Here is an 18,211-nt window from a genome sequence, read left to right as displayed (position 1 = left end):
GCACTATAATATTTGTAATTGCAAAGAATAGCATTGGAGAGTGATAAATTTGATAGATCACATCATCATGGATATAAATTTCGGTTAACTCTCCTAATTATACCTTATTTCCCCGTGAAATTCGGATTTTGTCATCCGTCAGCGACGCGAGTGGTGACTATTCTAAACACATTTAAATTCACGGTGAATGGCAACATATTTGGAGACCGACTTGATGATCCTCTTATGTAATATTCGTGGGTTGAGCCATCACGTTTTTCTTCCCTGAAAAGCTGGCAATAGAGCCATCTCTCTGATCCCAATTTCTGGACCCAATCCATAGGTCCTCGCGTATGGCCGGATCATTTATATACACGCTCATTTAACGCCCTGTCGGATGACCAGAGACGCAAATGGTCAAGGACGAAGGCGATCCGACAGCTGGCAAAAAAATACAATGTCGCCTAGCTGCATAATAATATAAATTATCTACCATCATATTAATTTTACACTGATGACTGTATTCCTTCATTTCCGTATCTAAAAAATTAAAATAAAGAGAGCCCTGGTCCAGAGAAAAAGGGGGCCGGATTGTGGCCTCATCTGGGCCTGGTAAAAGAAATAAATCAAATCAAATCTGAAGCCCTTATGACACTTCCCAATTTATTTGCCAATCCATTGGATACTGGATTGTGGTCCAACTGACACACACCAATTTCTAGTTCAATATCCTATTCACAATATTGGACACAATTTCTCGCCCACTTTGGAATTTAGAACAGGTTCTAATTTCTCGCGGCCAATCTCCAATCAGAAGTCAGTTTTGTTCACTCCTAGTGGCCAAAACAAGAAGCTTTTTGCAAAACTTCCGGTTTGGATGTAAAACACTGGTTTTGTTCCAAATTTTCGCCTGAAGATTCTAAAATGTGGACGTAAGAAGTTGTTTCATTATTGATCGAAGCATACAAATAACACGAATGCTTATAGAAAGAAAAATCATCGAAATACAATGGTGTTCTCAAGCGGGACATTACAACACTATTTCGGCCAATATTAGTGTAAATATTGATACGCGTCATATGGTACGTAACACCCAATATCTTAAACAATATTGCGCGCCGATTTAGGGGCCAATTAATTGGATAGTGTCATACGGGCTTGAGGGTCGGGAAAAACTATCGCGTGTTTCAGGCTTTCGGCTTTCAGCGCATTCTTTCTCACCGTGGGGACACTCGGAACTATATCGGCCACGAGACATATTCAGATGAGTAAGACTGGAAAAACCCGAACCTTGAGCCGCATTGAGGGAGTGACACCTCCCCGCCCGTCAGAATCGCCCGAAGCAGGACGACAAGCCTCATCCCGCGGCCTCCGCCTCACATCGGATCTGCCGATGAAGCGATCATTCCGACGGCGGACAGAGGCGGTTGAGGATCCAAGTTGACGCGGTGAGTCTGTGTGGAGTGACGCGCTACGTGCATCGTGCGATGGGACCTGCGGACTTGAAACGCGAAAATATATGAAAGTGGGGTGGGCGCAGCAAACATTAAGAATTTCGACGTTTTTCACGATTCTTAGATACATTTCTTGTTGCGCAATATTCCGCGTTTCACGTTTGCAGGTCTCCTCACACGATGCTCATTGATTGGACCAGAAGGTTGCTTGGATAGGTGAGGGTAGAGCTCGCCTCACATCAATCGACGGGAGTGTGACTGAGACGTGCTCAAGGAATATTAGTGTGAGGTGAGCTCTACTCTCACCCATCCAAACCAACCTAACGGTTGAATCAATGAGATAGTGAGCCTTTTTCTTGAAATGAGTGTTTTGGGTGCGTAGAGTGAGGAGCAATTAAAATGTTCGTAACGTTACCGGATTCATATTTTAGACAAAAATTTTGGAGACTCCAAAATGGACTGGTCCCCCTACTCTGACTCAGTTGTATTCATGCACCTAATACTTAAGTTTGTACGAAGCTCTATCCTCACCTAGGCACACCTAACTCGGGTTTAAATATTCATTGTAATTTTTCTAATGTTCCATCTATTTCCAGTTATCATGGAATGTCGTACACCTGGAAATAGGGGAACACTACCAATCCAGGAACCAGGAATACCATCATCATCCAGTCTCTACAAGTGCGGAAACAGAGTTCACGGTGAGTGAATTGTCATTTATCGCTTCTAAACCGTTCAAAATCGCAATTTTAAATTCTTTAAAGTGCATGCTTTCAAGCACAATCCGATTTCTCTGGTCTCTTTCTCCTTTTTCATGATCAGGTTACAAGTACCCTTTATCTCATCCGAAATCAAAGATATCAAATTATCTGCGACAATATCAATTTGTGTGAAAATAATCTACGGCCATTACCTGCAAGGGCTATGCCGACGTGAGTAATAATGGTTCTAAAAGTTATTCATTATTGCTTCCATTTATTATGGATTTGTGTTTTTCTCTCAGAGTCCCCCCCCTCCCCAACAGAGATTTTTCCTGAAAATCTTAACCGCTTGTTTAACGGACTACTCACTCGATAGGATTACTACTCGGGCAATCGTTTTTCGTGTCGTTAAATTCATTTATTACTTACGCTACCATCTTGGAATTTTCAGAGCGTATAATTTAGACCCTTGTGAGTTGGTTGTTTCTCCGGTGTGAACCAATTTGCCTCAATTTTTCCTCGAAGATTAACCTTTTATTTTTGAAGTACTAGTAGATGTGTAAAAGGACAACCTCAATGTGCCGTGAAAATTTCAAGGCGTCAACATAATAATTACGCTATTAATTTTCAACGAACAACGGAAAAAATTCTGCCACTTGATCGGGATATATTCATCCTCTAAATCTATGGGGACAGGTTATATGAACTTGTTAGGGCTTTATAAAAAAATAGAAGTTATGAATACCAACTTCAAACAATTACCCAGGAATAATCAGTCCTCTCAATTCTCAACCCTGTTCCCCTTCTCCACCGGTCCCTATCGTACACAGCTTTTGTATTTAAGTACTCTTCCATCCATGACGCTCCTCACTTTTTCCGTCCATAATTTTCTGGCTTTTATTCACTTCCTGTTATCTTCCGCGAGCCAATTAATAACAGATTTTGGTAGTCTTTCATCTCTCATTCGAAGAAAAGTCTCCAAACAATCGTAATATTCTTTCTTCATGGGCTTCACCTCATCCTTCTTCGATCTCCATGACATTCATCATCTCGTCATCGTTGACTTTTTCCATTTTTGCTATTCTGAACGATTTTCCATTGAAATGCATAACTTTCTTTTGTCTTCCTCGTTTGGAGCCCATGTTTCGATTCTGCAAACCTAGATACCGTTTACATAGTATCCTCTTCACTCAATATCCATATTGGCCTTCTGCTTAGAGGTCCATTTTAAATACTGACTAGATAAATATATGTTATAAATTATAGTTATTGTGAACCGTATAAATCAGCCTCGAGGCTCAAGGGTAAAATTTAATTGGAAACCTGCCGGTCACTATGATCTCGTTATCGCTTTACTTTAAATAGAAAGTTCAAATTACTTGTTTGCAAAGATACATTAAACTTTTTACGAAAATGAATGGAATAATAGGAGAATAAACAAGTGTAGAAAATTGTAACATTTGGCTTGTTCTATTTCAATTCAAAAATAATTTTCGTAACTCAGCTACGAAAGGCGAAGATTCGCTTTTTATTTTGGTCTTAATGAAACTTGATATCAATAAATATCGATGTAGTACGTTTCTGCCACCATTGGTAATGCAATCGCAGTTATTTGTCCTTTTTAACCCTCCGTCAGTGGCGTCACATTTTGGAACGCTATTTGTCGTGCGGCGTCTCACAGACACCATGTAGCAATGGTTTATGAAAATGTTTGCAGGTAGAAATGAATGTTTTAACTACAAAAATTCAATCATATAATAATTAATTTCATGCATGGATAAAATATTTATTCATAAAATCGATGGATATAGTTCTCGTCCAAATGTATACAGGTAGAAATAAACGGTTTAAACTCAAAAATTCAATCATGAAATAATTCATTTCTTGTATGGGTAAAATATTTATGCATAAAATTGATGGAAATATCTGTGCTAGTAAAAGACGAAATACTGCTTATTTTTACGCTTATAACAATTTTTATTGCATCGAAATTATATCAACATGTTTTATTTGAACAATTACAACCAAAACTTTCCGAATGCTCCAAGAAAATGAAATTTTTTGAATTATTACATTTATGTTTTATCATTTTATGATTTTTTGGCCGTAGCCGTAACACCTCTTTCGGGCTGCGGAATTTTATTTCGTTCCACCTTCTTCAGTCTCATTTCGGAAACGTATACACTTACCCTTACAAAAGGCATTCTCTTCAGTCTTTCTATCAATTATTAAACTGTGTTCTAGTGTTATTTTCTTCACCTCTATTGGCAAAAAAGTGATTTGAGACATCTGTTTTAGGTGTTCCGCCACTAATTCTTTTGCCAGATTTCTTATAAAATATATTCTTTTACGAAGTTTTTGGGTAATTCTCTGGATAAATTATCTAGGCATATATTGCTCCTCCATTGAGCATTGTGTATAATACCACCGTTGCCCAGTGATTAGTGTTTCTCGAAACAAAGCATGTCGCGTATAAATTATCTACAACGTCCACTCCAGATTTCGTGGCATTATAAAAAGTAACAATGTCAGGTTTTTTTGGATTTATCTTTTGCTTCATCAATATTAGATTCGTAATGCATTGATGATAATAGTAGAGCATTTTTTTCTTGCTTTGAGTATGCATAGCACCAAAGTGCACTCTTTCTGAAAACCAAAACGGGATGTAAATTGTTGCCGACCTTGTGTAACTGTGAAGAAGGGAGATAGCTCCCTTTTGCTTTTCCTTTTTGTGCCCACATGCTTGCCAATTTTTATAATATCTGCAAATAGATCATAGCTAGTAAGCTAATTATTAGTAGTGAAATTTCGTCCACTGCCTCGAAGTGGCAGAATAAATCTTTTTCCTACATCATAAGGACAGTTGATATCTTGAAATGGGCTATACAGATGCTTTAGCATATATTTCTAATTTTGATGCGTAGAAACTCCTCCAGTCTCCCCATAAAAATATCTTTAACCAATATTTTCCCGGTTTTGTGGGGATATACCGGCAAAACTGCACCTTCCTTTAAATTTTTCCTGCATTTCATCAATAATTACGCAATCATTCAAAGAATAGAATTTTGGTAGTTTTGTACAAATAATTCAGAATCTTCCCTAATTAGAGTAAGTTAATCTAAAGCTTTACTTTAATACATTTGTTTACTTGTCATCAAAACGTACATGCTGCAAGAGGAAATGAAAACATCTCTGAGACAGTTACCTTTCGAAAAATTTCTACCCCGGTGCCATCAGTATTCTGAAAATCATCGTTGACTTTTTTATTTTTCAATTCTGACCCATCTCCCCAGAAATCCAGGACTTAGGCTTAAGAGGATACATTACTCCCGCTCGACCAGTCTATTTTCATGGCGTATTAATCGATAAAACTTTAATTGTTATTTTGAAATGCCTACGGTATGTGGTGTTGACCCTTGTCAATATTTTTCCCGTGTCTTGGAAAGTAACATTTTATTACTGTATTTTCCCATGTACGGTATATTCTCTGTCAATACCATTCAAAATCAAAGTTATTCGGCTGACCCTCACTCTTTCGTGTACGTCTTGAACCCCGTTTTTGATGCCGCTAAAAAGAAAAAAATTGTTGCACATGGTACATAAAAATACGATATCTATACTTGAGATATGGTAAAATGTTTAGACATGCTCGCATCCGGAGTAAGACCTTTAATGGTATATTACGTTACATTTGCCGAGAAAAATCCTTCGTTTATGTGCGAGAATAATACTTAATTACGCATGAATGAACATTATGCTGCAGTATAGAAAATACAAACTTGAATAGATGCTAGTTATATTATTGGTAAAGAATCTATTTGCTGGGAAACATGCATGCTTCATTTCAGCCAGAATTTCATTATTAGCCAACTTTTAAGGCCTGTTTACACAATACATTAACACGTACGAGTTAATGTCTGTTTGCATGAATGATTTTTGTGGACCGGAACGGAACAGGTACGAATGCATGAACCAAATTAGAACATGTTCTATTTTCTGTTCATGCATTTGCACAAGTTGGGTCGTTACACGGTGCATTTTGGCGTTCATTCTCTCATTCATATATTTAGACATTAACCCGTGCGTGTTAATGTATCGTGTAAGCAGGCCTTTTAAGCCAATAAAACGATGTACTTAGCATTTGGTATGGAAATTTGAAGAACCACTGCGAGCGCATTGGAATGATGAGCATTGACAGGATCCTGGTTCCCGTTTAGATATGCCATCGAGATACGGTCACAGCACAACCCGTGCTGAAGTAACGTGCATGATTCTACAGCAACTGAAATCCAACCAACGTGTGCTCGGTGACGCCATACTGAACCGGCTCAGCTTACTTGATGATGGAAAGTTAGTTATGCCGGTACAGTTGGCGTTTCGTGCCAGAACGGTCAACTTCGTGGCTCATCTTCGAGTTTATTAGTGGATTCCTCAGACCAAAACTACCACCTTACTTCTGTCTCGACTTGACAGTATGAAGCGGACTTCTTTATTATTAAGGCTCAATGGTTGTCTATAACGATCCCAGGATTCAATCTGAATGCAGATAAGATTACTGATTAACTGATAGATGGTATTAGCTTACCCTAAAAATGGCCCTGAATACTGTGGGAAGAAGGACATTTAGAGCTTCCCACGTTTGCACATTATCACAACACGGACGCAGCGGCAGTATTTCAAGATGAAGCAACTTGCATGGTTCTAACCTACTTGAACTCTAAATAAGTATGGCATTGAACTCTATCCTGTACCAATTCTGGTGACTTGATGTTGAATAGTCAACAGCATTGGTATGGGTGGTGATCCTTGCCCATTCAGTCTACCTTGCTGCATGATGCCGTCGTTGTCGGAGGATGCATCAGAAAATGAAGCTGCTCCTACACCCACATTCATTGGATTCGCCCTTTGAGTTTGACGTTTTGGCTTGCATTTGTCATTTACATCGGTCCCAGGGCATGATATGAATGAAAAAATGTATGCTAATATCATATATTCGAAGAGAAAATTCAACAAAATTAAAAAACAACCTCTCATTCAGATTCACGTCTACAGATGAATAAATATGAATCTGCTGGACGAAGGATCTCCGTCCTGTATCAGTTTTGCATGGAAAGTATTCAGATTTTGTGAAGATGGCGTTATGTGCCATTATATGCAATTTTATTGAACATCATGATGATACTAATCCACATGACGCTGAATCTTTGCGTCTCTTTGAAGAGAAAATTCAAGATTTCTTAGAGAAAAAGACATTTTTTGATTCAGCCTTCTATCCAGGTGTATTGCCGATAGACAGCCGTAGTTGCAGCAAGCCATATGCACTCATGTTTACAAATGAATACATGCAAATGGGCTGGACCCAGGAGCTCGATCCTGAACCAATTCTGGGTACTTATTGATGGGAAGTAAAGAGCTTTGGTCAGTGGCGTTGCCAGGAATTTCGTTCGGGGGTCCAAAACCAGGGGAAAATTTTTTGAAAACTACGGCACTAAGTAATGGGTTTTTAACTAATTTTAACACTTTTCACAATCGAAAAAACTTCGTTTGTTAAAAAAATACTATGTAAATTCATGATTTTTCAATAATTTGTTATCTTTTATTAAGAAAAATAATTGTGCTTTTATATTTCGGGGGGGGGGGGGTCCGGACCCCCCTAGCTACGCCCCTGTTTTTGGTAAAGGTGGCGTTTTATGCCAATGCATTCAATTTCGTGGCACATCTCGGTCTGTGCAAGAGGGCACCTAAGAAGATCGATGCGATCTTGGCAGCCACGTACCGAGATGGACCCGAAAGCAAGTTCAAGAACCAGCTGGGGTCAACAGAGGGAGAGCTGCGGCACTCTAAACTGATCCAATGCTGTTTACGTAATTATGTAGCGTAAACAGACTTGGCACAGTTGGGGTGTCCAGCCCATAATCATCTCCTGCGAGGGAAGGAACGACCGAATCCACTACTTCATGGCAATGGACTTGGACAATAACATTCCGAATCGCCAAATTTGGTGTTGTTCACCAAATTAACGCAAGAAATACAGACATTTCCGCACACCAAAACTGGTGGCAATTGTCATTTTTACCCCTTAGTTTTAACGAATTTTTATTATTGCAATTTTTAGCACTCTTTGTATGTTTGTCTTATCTCTGTGCTTTCTAGGCTTAAGTTTCCCATGCCCTCATTGGTCTGCAACGGTTCGGGTAGGCCACTCGTATTACTCAAATGTAAGTTTTTGTTTAATTTTTTGTAGTAAGACTACTCTTCCTTCAATTTACGACAATTGTTGTGATTTGGGTGAAAATGATGGTACTCATAGAGAAATAAATATATCAAGAATTTATTTATAAGACAAGGAATAGTAAGATGTTACAGTTCTAACAAATTTGTGATGGCTTCATACGTTCCGATACAATGGCCCAGAAGGGATAAAATTTGGTAAAAAGGTACTTTTCCGCAAAATTAAATTTAAGCCAGCACGTAGTTTAAAAAGAGTAAAAATATTAAGTGAAAATGATTGGGGTTCGTGTTTGCCCCTGCCATGTTTCTAATGTTGGCACACCTTTTTTGTTTCTCTATATTACAGCTATATTTTTTCAATTATTACAAACGATAAGTACTACAAATTATTCTGTTTCCTTGAATTATCACTCATGCAAATTGTTACTATTGGCACTCATTTTCAATGATTTCTTTTCCATTACACACCCAAAGCTTTTTCAAGCTCAGGAGTACGTTAACACAATAACGACGGCTGGAGCAACTTTTGCCATTTCAGCTATTTGTTTCGCTGAGATACTATTAATATTCTATTGAATAATTCGGAATTTCACGGTTCTTCATTTTTAATGGAGATATTTGAGTCTAATACGAGCATTAAGCATGCTAATATTTTGAAAAATATTTTTGGTGTTTTCCTACGCCCTGAAAAGCATTTACGCTAATTGATTTTAATTTTAATAAATCGTGTTTCAGCCCTTTCATTGCTTTATGTTTTAATTCAGACTGAAATGTCAGAATCAAAATGCATAGTTTCAAAATTTATTGATGTATAATACTCACCCAGGAATTATGCTACGGATGGACGGATCCAGGATTTTTTTCGGATCCGGAATCGGATCGGATCCTTGATTTCGGAGCCGGATATTTCGGATCGGATATTTTCGAATCCAAACGCATTTTCCAACAATTCCTGCAATTAAACGAAGTTATTATTCAAGTTTACTCTGGGTACGTACAATCGAAGGAATGCTTTATAGATATTCATACACATTTTAATATTTTTATAAGATAAAAATAATTTTTATAGGCTTTCAAGTTGTTTTTTTAAACATCTTTACATGCTCAGAACCTAAACTGTTACGCTTGGGTTTGGAAATGAAAATAGGAAAAATCTTTGGATAAACTACTGACCAGTGGCGTAGGACAAGAATCGCATGCGACGGCGCATTCGAAGAGGGAATAGGAAATCTTTCCACCCTTATGGGGCGTTGCATTCACTGAAGCTCCTATTTAAAATTTCGGATCCAGATCCGATGTCTTCCGCGACTTTGGATCCGATGCATCCGATGAAGGGCAATATCCGCGGATATTTGGATCCGAGGTATCCGATCATCCCTAGATTATACCCGATGGTTAGTGTCAATGGATTAAGTTAGAGCTCATCCCAGACTAAGCCACAAGCATGTGAAACACATTCAAGAAATGGGGGCCACTTCGCATTTCAAGGATGTCTCTATAAGGGTGTCCAAACGCTTAACACTTTCAATGCTGAACATGTAAAACCCAAAATCATCCCCCGGTGCGGCTCTCGTTTTTTAACGGAAATTTGTTCTTTAGAGCAAATCTGCAAGGTGAATGAGTGAGCTGCGCGATTGTTTTGTTTCATAAAGTTTTAGCTTGATTTCCGTGTATTACCCCCCCCCCCCCCATCAGCCTTGTAACTTCCCACCTTGCCCACCAAAGAGTACGGCCTTGGGGAATTTATAGTCTTTCAACTGGCGCTCTCCGATTAGGAAACTTCGCGTCGTGTTGCCATGGTAACTGTATCCTGAGGGCTATGCAATACCTATTGCTTTATTGTTTTAACTTCACCCACACCCAAGGATACTAATGGGAATACCAGGTGCTCCATTAAACTGCCTAAATAAACGAAAAATTCCTTTTCTCTTGGTGGGTGTTATAGTATTTGGAATAGGCGATCGACAGCTGGGGCCTTTTGCAATATGAGGGAAGGGTAGGTAAGGAAGTGTGGAGCGAAACCCGGCATCGGCATTATCGTATAAAGGCCGTTTTACACGGTACACGGAATTGCGTTATCTGACGTACGTGCGAAGGCGCAATCGAAATTGCGTCGTGTAAAGCGGCGAATTGCTGGAAAACATGCGAGAATGCGTGGATGCGAGACGGAAAAATAGCCCCTGTTCTAATTTAGTTCATGCATTCGCGCAATTCCACGCCATTTTAGAAATTAATGCAGCTCTAACCTGCGCAATTCCGTGCCCCGTGTAAAACGGCCTTAAAGATCGGCAGCTAGAAGGCCACGGCTTAACGTCTAATCAGACGGAAGGTGTGATGCGCTTGAGGTGCCTTCCGTACGGCTTTCAAATACGGGTCAGCCACCTCTGAAAAATCTCTACCTCCTCCGAGCTTCGAACCCAGGCCAATGCAATGCGAAGCCAACACTGGCCATCGCGTCAACCCGATCCCCCTGTTACTCGGTTATGATATAAGTTATGAGTAATATGAGTTTGAATTAAGCGAATTTCATGAAACTATAAAGAGAACATGCAGTCTTCCAGATACTTCTGCCATGGTTTTACGCATACCCATGAGTTTCACTAGAAATTTTAAGTCTAACTTTAAATGCTAACTGCCCATTATTATTACATCGATGTTTCGTGAGCATATTGCAAAATAGGGTTTTGGAGATAATCACCTAAATAAAAAAATACATTTTAATACTATAATGTGTAGAGACTTCCGAGTTAAGACCTGACGCAATCGGCCGTTTCCAGCAAAAAGCAGAGGCACGTGGCTAGCACGCCATTTGTTTTTTTGAATGCCCTCAGTCCTGCTTAAATCTTCAAATTTTGCCCAGTTATGGCGAAAAAACAGGCAATTTAGAATTTGATGCTGGTAGCGCTATAGACGTATAATGGGCTGGTTTATTTAAGTTGCAATAAAATTTGAATGATAAACCAATTTTTTCCATTTTTTTCCATCCGCCGCCTGTGTCTCCACCTGTTCGCTGTGATAAATGCAATGCCTATCCCTAAGTTGATGACGTCACAAACTCTTGCTGAGTGTGTCTCTACTTCTCAGTTCCTTCTAGGCCTTTTACGTGGACCTTGCTGTTTTACATTATTGTTCGCGATTCCTTCCCTGAACGAGTTCTCACCGAACGAATAAATGACCCATTAACCTAGTAACGTCAAAAACTCATGAAAAATTGGTGTAAATGTTCACTTTTTCTTAATAGAGAGAATGGCTGAATGAGGAAGACTGTTTTGTCGCAACTAATTTTTTCTTTGCATTTACCGAACCATTTAATATATGTCGATTATAGGTCTGAGTGAACGACCCCGCGGACAGTGTTAAAGTGCTGATTTATCGGATGGTGTCAGTTTCTTATTCGGAATGACTAAACCAAATAATCCTTCCCTGCTCATAAGGCATCGAAGAAAGCATAGTCGTAATTCCTCCGGGCACGTTGCACCGCATTATTGAAATTTTGCTATAGATTGACTAAAATGTTTGAGTGGAAATAATAGAACTTGCTTGAAGTATTTGATACAATATGATGCCAAAAAATTTGTAACTCTATGGAGAATGTTTAGCGCATCATCTCTAGCATGGCCGTACCCAGCGAGGGGCAGGAGGGGCCACCTGCCCCTCCCCCCGTAGAAGCAAAAATCGCAATGTCTTTAAGGAAAATAATATTTTTTTCAAATAAATAGTTTTAAAAACTAATCAAGAGCTTTTACAGTTACCTTAAAATATTGATTTCAATCACCTTTTCCATACTTAAATCTTACCTACAACTTGAACAACCATGGCTTGCCCCCCCTAGATTTGATCCTGGGTACCCCCTTGATCTCTAGTAAAAAAATCCAAAGATTTATTTGACCCAGCTCTCCTCTAAGTCCTCCAGTCCACTTGCATTTTCGCACCTATGTTTTTTTTTCTCTTTCACATTCTCTTTTACGTGTTTCACTCATTTTATCGAGGTCTTCCTTTTCCGCTCTTGCTATCTAGTTGTCCTTCGACAATTTTCTTTATCAGACCATCATGTCTCGAGATATGACCTATGAGTAGTGATGGCATAAACGAATCTTTTTGTGGACCTGCCTCACCGGTCATAGCAAATTCCTCAGAGCCGCTCACATAGTGCGACTCAGCAAAGCGCTTCTGGGGTGAGGGAAGGGGGGAAGAGGGGAGTGGAAGAAAGGGGAAGAGGGGAAGGTGGTGAGGGGGGATTTCTGAACGAAGATTTAAAATGTAACATTTCCTAGATCACAATTTGAAAAATTATATTCATATCAATCACGTATTGCCTAGTCACAATGTTTAACAGGTGATATAACTGAGGAACCATTTCTGCTGATACGTTATATCTTTCATAGAAGACGGAAAATGTATCCCATCTCCTGTGCTTAGAGATGACGGCAATTTAATAAATTCTGTTTCAACAAAATATTCTCCCCGAAACCACATGACTATGCTAACTAATCATAATAAATTTCATCGATAAATATTAGTTGTTTGTGTTGGAACAAATTTTCATTTTTGTCTCGTACTATTTGCATAAATTAGCTGTTGCCGAAAACTTTTACATGAGCATCTTCCACCATTTTTCTTTCACGATGCATGAAACATGCAGGAGAGAGAATTACGGTAAGGGTCATGTGAGATTCTTTAGAGTAATAGCCAGAAAATAAATCAGGAGAATCTTTCAAGCGGCGTGAAAAGGTGAGCAGTGAGCTATCCGCGAAAAGTGCCATGTGCTCCCGTTGACCCGCCAAACGTGCGATGAGCCTCACACGGAAAATGTCTGTGGAAGGAGTCGTGTGCGCATGGAGTCCGACTTCCACCGCACACGACTCCAACGCGCACATTGTGCGCTGAGGGAGTCGTGAGCGCATGGAGCCGACTTCGACCGCTCTAGGCCGTTTTACGTGGGGGCACGGAATAGGTTAGAACTGCATTAATTTCTAAAATGGCGTGGAATTGCGCGAATGCATGGACGAAATTAGAACAGGGGCTATTTTGCCGTCTCGCATTCACGCATTCTCGTCAGATTGTGCAAGTACGTGCCCCGTGTAAAACGGCCTTCAACACTCAAACACGCATTGTGTGCGCGGAGGGAGTCGTGTGCGGTCTGCGGAGGGGAGGGAGTCGCGACTCACCCGATAAGACTCTCTCGCCTCACAGCCTATCTGCTGAGTCGCACATTTGGCATGACTCACTCGCACAGTGCCCATCAGTACCTATGAGGTTGTTCCATCTTCTTATCAAGGTTTTCATGAAGCTCTCTTTATTCTTATACTTATGCATACTTTCTCATTTCTTAATCGGTCGTTCCATTCTAACCTCATCATTCATCTGTCGCACCACATTTTTAAAGCCTCTACCCTTGATACCTCCGCTGCTGTCATTGCCCATGCCTCACTTCCGTAGAGAAGCATATTACAAAATATAAGTTCTGATAAATGTTTTCCTTACTTCTATGATTAAATGAAATATGTTGAAAGTGCACCTTTCCTAAGGTATTGAATAAAACTTTGAAAGAACCCTTCTAAAAGCTTTCTTCCGGCTATTGTAAAATCTTGTACTTTTCTGCGCCACCGTGTATAGAAATGAGCAATGAAAATTCTGAAACAGGAGAAATTTGGTTACTATGATGGTTTAGATACCCGATATCTAGCCCTAAGGCACGAGGTCCAATACTTGTGAGAGACATTTTCAGATTTCCCTGTTTTCGTGCTGAATTTTGGAAATTTCAGTGTCAACTGTGGAGGACGTAAATACGATATTCCTTATTTCATATTTCCATAAGAGGAGATTAGCGCCTTTAAGAGCCTCAGGTTTTTCTCCACTCTTATATCTCACTTAATCGCGCAAATGATTTTGATGTCGGTCGCGTCCTCCTGGTAACCCACCAATTTAAGACGGCCGGAATAGGATACGAGGTGTATATTTTCATAAAATTCCCACTAGAGAAAATTCTCCTGGAATCCGGGAATCGAACTACGGTCCTATGACTTTCCGGGCTACTGTGCAGATTACCACGCTATCCGGGTTCCATAATTAAAATGGCAGTTGCGTCGAGGCTCAGTGGCGTTTCCAGGATAGGGACAAGGGGGCTAGATGAGGGTCTGGGGGGTAACCTCCCAGCAGTAGTAGGTGTGCGAACAAAATTACCATTCTATCTATAGATCGTAAATTGGATACCCAAGGGAGTCTATAACCCTCCCTAGCCACTGCAGAGGGTTATCGTGATAGATACAAGGCCATCGCGACCCATTAAAGGTGGCAATTTGAGGGAGAAAGGACTTCCATATAGCCACATTCAGTTGAGAGCCTCAAACCTGTACCAAAGCCGCGGATAGCAGTAATATATAATATTTCGAGTCTGCCGCGTGAACGGCAGTAAACTTAGCTGAATCAGAGGGGTGATTGGCTACTAAAAAGATTATTTTTCCTGTTTCCGCATTTATATTTATTTAAAAAGATCATGTTCATACCATTTTATCATTTCTTAATGAAGGCACAAAATTGCACGATACAATTCAAAGCAGCATTTTCTCACACAAAATTATCTTACTAGTTTACACTTCGTTATGTAGTTCTTCTAACTCTTTGATAGAACTATACTCATGGAGTTCTATCAGAATAAAAGAATAGGTTGATGGCAGCAGTTGTTTATAATTAAATTTCCTCGTTAAATATGTAAAGATTTTATGAATCTTCTTCATTATCATGAATAACATACTCATGAAAGAAGCTCGTAAATATTCAATCCATAAGGAAATTCACATGTACTCCATCTATGAAAATGGTGATTTTTTTGTTTTTGTTGGTTCATTTGAACCATTTTTGGGTTAGCAAATGGTAACCCTAGATGCTGAATGTGCGGCCTTTTATTCTTTTCTAATTCCTTATTAATTTTGCCTGCAGGCCCTTGATGTGCTACTGTGCCCGGGGTCGACATTCTTTTCCTAAAATCTATTCAATGCTGAGAACCTGTGGATCACGTTCATCTGGTCGTCTCGCCTTTCTCTTGGCCAACTTGAGATCTTCCAGAGTGCATGATGAGGCTTCTTCTCACGAAGGGTTAGAGGCGCCCTGAGGTCCTCGGCATGGAGTAATACCCATCGAAGAAGACACGGAGCCAACAATGGAAAAGTTACCAATCTTTCAAGTTATACCTCTTTCTTGAGGGAACAGCTCATCTACTTCTATATTTACATCTACAATGTATTACGATCTAAGATTCTAAGATATAAGTATTTAGTGAGTGTGTAGATTCTAAGATCTAAGTATTTAGTGAGTATGTAGATTCTAAGATCTAAGTATCTAAGATTCAACATACTACCCAGTAAGTCGCCCCAATAGGCATGTGAAGGAGAGACCTAGTCCCATCTAGGAATTATTAACCCCCTTCTAACCTAGAGCGGCTCCTGGAAGAAATCAAATTTCAAGATATTTAACTTTGATAACTTGAAACTTTTGGATTGATATCGTAGCAGCTAAAATATTTCGTCATTAAAATTTACACCACAAAATAATCCGTAATAAAGATATTTTTCTAAATAGACCTGAAAATTTATTCATTTTTGATGTTGCTTAGAAGCAACGTTGGGTTAAAGTCCTTTGTTGTTGGAGGAAAAACGAGCAGTTGCATTTAATCCGCTTGTAGTTTATTTTCTACCATAAGAAATCTTCATGGAATTAGTTCTTTTCGGACTTAATTCCTGTAGTCCAAAAACAAAAAATTCCCTACAGATTTATCACCGTAGAAAAATAATTCAAACATTTAAGGTGAAATATACTGAATTCAAAGAGTAGACATTGACCCCTAACGATTGTTTCAATTTTCTGGTCCGAAAACATTGTCTGAAAATAAAATCGAAAAAGTTCGAGGTCGCATCGGCGATTTAAATGTTGAACAGTGTGATTGCGAGTAATTGTCATGCAATGGTTGTGAGTGCTTGGGAAGAAAAACAAGTGTTTAATATTTAAATAGCGTTTATTTGCTAAATCACAAGCAAGTAAATTTATTTTTCATGGCATATGTTGATAACACAGACAATGTCTTGATAAAAATAATTGTTTACTCACAATAAACACTCCCTTATAAATAAATGTTTATTACTACATACGAAACATTTAATACTTCAAAACATGGACTGAAATATAAGTTTATTGAATTCTACATTAACTGCTATGTAAACAAAAGAAAAAAAATAAAATATCTTATCTGATGTCTTTGTATAACTTTATTTGATTCATTTCTAAATCATTAAATTAAGGAAAAGTGCCAATTGTGTCGTGATGATTACAATCCAAAACTCTATTTCCCTGAAAATATTTATCCAATGGGAGACTCCTAAGAATTACTTTTCTGCCCATTACAACTTTTCAACGGAAAATCTTAGGGGGGTAAGTAAATATTACGAGTGATAACCCAATCACTTTTAACTTCCTTACCTTCCCTATTTTGAAATTCCCTCTCTCCAACCTTGGGCGCTATCCGGTCGTCTTTTGGTAATTTTGACATTCGAATGTCTCGAGAGTTTTCGTCTGCTCGGTGCATTTCCATCTAAGTTGAAGGAGAGGTGAGTCAGGGTGTAATTCGTCTTTGGCTAGGAAAGTCAGCCGCTGGCCTCGGGCGAGAGCGTGCCGGTGTAGCAACGGAAGCTAGGTAAGCACCCAATTCCTCGTCCACTCTTGTTCCCGTTAGGTTTTTTGCTCTTCCCACTACTTTTCTTCCCGTTTCCTTTTGTTTTTTACCTGGCTTGTATACGCTAGCCTTCCATGATCTCTGCATTCTCTTCGGGTTTTCAACGCGTCCGTTGCGTTTTGGCGACTACAGTTTCGCTGACATTGCAGTCAGCGTCTTCAGGTCGAAGGTGCTCCATGCATTTCCGTCTACGGTGAAGGGGAGGAGAGTCAGAGTGTAATACGTCTTTGGATAGGAAAGTCACCTTCGACCTGAAGACGCTGACTGCAATGTCAGCGAAATTGTTGTCGCCAAAACCCAACGGACGCGGTGAAAACCCGAAGAGAATGCATAGATCATCTGTTCAACGCCGCGAAAATCTTCGAACCTACACGCTAGCCTTCCATTTTAATCTAATATTTTCAAAGTGGCACTAAACGCCCCGACTAGGTACATTTATTGGTGCCGAAACCCGGGAGCTTTTTATCATGATGAATTTTTTGCCTATACATGTCGTGTCCGTGTTATTTAATATGGGAGGAACGGCGAAGTAAAGAGAAGGGTAACTCTGACGAGGGAACAGTTTGACGCGCAGTCAAAGCTTCTTCGTATCAGTTGAATGAAACATTGCAATATTTCAACTATTGTTATTTTCACACGACGAGTTTCTTTGTTACGAATAACATTATCATGTGTATCATATATTTCATAGTTCTTAGCTTCTTCGATTCAAGTGGGATCAGTTTAATGCAACGGTTTCTGTTGCATACGAGTTAACTAAAGAGTCAAGCAATAAGGGAGCGAAAATTTCCACTCATCCCAAATTAGATATCTTACTCACTGATGGGACTCAAATTCAGAATGTTTACGCCAAATTTCAGGGTGATCTAGATACTATTTTCGATTATTTCCTCAACTTGCATCAACCGAGATTTTTGTTTGGACTCCAGCCTTTCAGAAGACGTTGAGAGCCACTTTTATTTCACTCTCACTATTTTAGAGAGATCAAGTTCATTCGCGTGGATTCATCCACATCTACATAATACCCCGCAAGCCGCCTAAAAGGCGTATGGCAGGGGGTGTTAGGACACCAGCCGTTTACAGCTAAAAAAATGAAGTGCTCTAACGAAGTTGGGACTGGC

The 18,211-nt window shown here is 39.4% G+C and overlaps 1 long non-coding RNA gene across 1 annotated transcript; it reads left to right on the top strand.

Annotated features, from left to right (window-relative positions):
* Positions 1 to 1,330: 1,330 nt before the first annotated feature.
* On the top strand, positions 1,331 to 16,525 carry LOC124171424. Its single transcript, XR_006867710.1, has 3 exons — positions 1,331 to 1,427; positions 2,030 to 2,134; positions 15,305 to 16,525. It is a non-coding gene; the product is annotated as an uncharacterized LOC124171424 (long non-coding RNA).
* The last annotated feature ends 1,686 nt before the right edge of the window (positions 16,526 to 18,211 follow it).

Source organism: Ischnura elegans, chromosome X, assembly GCF_921293095.1.
Source record: "Ischnura elegans chromosome X, ioIscEleg1.1, whole genome shotgun sequence".
Taxonomy (NCBI): domain Eukaryota; kingdom Metazoa; phylum Arthropoda; class Insecta; order Odonata; family Coenagrionidae; genus Ischnura; species Ischnura elegans.
Note: the sequence above shows the minus strand (reverse complement) of the source record. Positions and strands in the feature narration are given on the sequence as shown.